Source organism: Chiloscyllium plagiosum, chromosome 37 (genome assembly GCF_004010195.1).
Source record: "Chiloscyllium plagiosum isolate BGI_BamShark_2017 chromosome 37, ASM401019v2, whole genome shotgun sequence".
Taxonomy (NCBI): Eukaryota; Metazoa; Chordata; class Chondrichthyes; order Orectolobiformes; family Hemiscylliidae; genus Chiloscyllium; species Chiloscyllium plagiosum.
Window position 1 is genome coordinate 6,760,546 of NC_057746.1, and position 2,140 is coordinate 6,762,685.

The 2,140-nt window shown below is 46.2% G+C and overlaps 1 protein-coding gene across 1 annotated transcript in view; it reads right to left on the bottom strand.

The window, feature by feature from the left end:
* The window catches only part of tap1 (transporter 1, ATP-binding cassette, sub-family B (MDR/TAP)), a 27,860-nt gene that overhangs the window by 939 nt on the left and 24,781 nt on the right, over positions 1-2,140 (bottom strand). The window lies entirely within an intron of this gene.

The window sequence follows — 2,140 nt, forward strand, 5'->3', positions numbered from 1 at the left end:
AGAGAGAGAGAGGGGTGGTTGTTTACATGGAGAGAGAGAGAGATGGGGTAGTTATATACATGGAGAGAGAGAGAGAGAGACGGGTGTGGTTATATACATGGAGAGAGAGAGAGAGAGAGAGAGACGGGGGTGGTTATATTCATGGAGAGAGAGAGAGAGAGACAGGGGTGGTTATATAGAACATCGAACAGTACAGCACAGGACAGGCCCTTCAGCCCACGATGTTGTGCCGACCATTGATCCTCAGGTAAGGTAAATCTAATGTACGAACCCTCAAATTTCTGTGACCATATGCATGTCCAGCAGTCCCTTAAATATCCCCAATGACCATGCTTCCACAACTGCTGCTGGCAACGCATTCCATGCTCTCACAACTCTCTGCGTAAAGAACCCGCCTCTGACATTCCCTCTATACTTTCCGCCAAACAGCTTAAATGTTTGACCCCTCATGTTAACAATTTCTGTCCTGGGAAAAAGTTTCTGGCTATCAACTCTATCTATGCCTCTCATTATCTTGTACACCTCAATTAGGTCCCCTCTCTTCCTTCTTTTCTCCAATGAAGAAAGTCCGAGCTCAGTCAACCTCTCTTCATAAGATAAGCCCTCCATTCCAGGCAGCATCTTGGTAAACCTCCTCTGAACCCTCTCCAAAGCATCCACATCTTTCCTATAATAGGGCGACCAGAACTGGACACAGTATTCCAAGTGCGGTCTAACCAAAGTTTTATAGAGCTGCAACAAGATCTCACGACTCTTAAACTCAATCCCCCTGTTAATGAAAGCCAAAACACCATATGCTTTCTTAACAACCCTGTCCACTTGGGTGGCAATTTTAAGGGATCTATGTACCTGCACACCAAGATCTCCCTGTTCCTCCACACTGCCAAGAATCCTGTCTTTAATCCTGTACTCAACTTTCAAGTTTGACCTTCCAAAATGCATCACTTCGCATTTATCCAGGTTGAACTCCATCTGCCACTCTCAGCCCATCTCTGCATCCTGTCAATGTCACACTGGAGCCTACAACAGCCCTCTATACTGTGAACGACACCTCCAACCTTTGTGACGTCTGCAAACCTGCTAACCCATCCTTCAATCTCCTCATCCAAGTCATTAATAAAAATTACAAAGAGTAGAGGCCCAAGGACAGAGCCCTGTAAAACATCACTCACCACTGGCTTACAGGCAGAATATTTTCCTTCCACTACCACTCGCTGTCTTCTGTCGACCAGCCAATTCTGTATCCAGACAGTTATGTTCCCCTGAATCCCATTCCTCCTGACCTTCTGAACGAGCCTACCATGGGGAACCTTATCAAATGCCCTACTGAAGTCCAAATACACCACATCCACCGCTCAACTCTCATCCACTTGTCTAGTAACATCCTCAAGGAACTCAATACGATTTGTGAGGCATGACCTGCCCCTTACAAAGCCGTGTTGACTGCATTTAATCAAGCCATACTCTTCCAGATGGTTATAAATCCGATCCCTCAGAATCCTTTCTAACACCTTGCAGACGACAGACGTGAGATTGACTGATCTGTAATTGCTGGGGATTTCCCTATTTCCTTTCTTGAAGAGAGGAATTACATTTGCCTCCCTCCAGTCCTCAGGTACGACTCCGGTGGAGAGCAAGGATGCAAAGATCTTCACAAGCAGCGAAGCAATCACATTTCTCGCTTCCCAAAGCAGCCGAGGACAAATCTGGTCTGGCCCTGGCGACGTGTCAATCTTAATGTTTGTTAAAAGTTTCAGCACATCAGCTTCCTCAATCTCTATCCGTTCCAGCATGCTTACCTGCTCCTCAATGGTTTCATTCACTACAAGGTCCTTTTCTTTAGTGAAGACAGAAGCAAAAAACTCATGTAGGGCTTTCCCTACCTCCTTAGACTCTATACACAAGTTCCCTATGCTATCCCTAATCGGCCCTACTCTTTCTTTGACCATTCTCTCATTCCTCACATATGTGTAAAATGCCTTTGTGTTCTCCCTAATCCTTCCTGCCAAGCCTTTCTCGTGCCCCCTCCTGGCTCTCCTCAGACCACTTATGAGCTCCTTCCTCGCCTGCCTATAATCCTCTAGAGCTGAGCAAGACCCTTGCTTCCTCCACCTTACGTAAGCTGCCTTCTTTCTTTTGA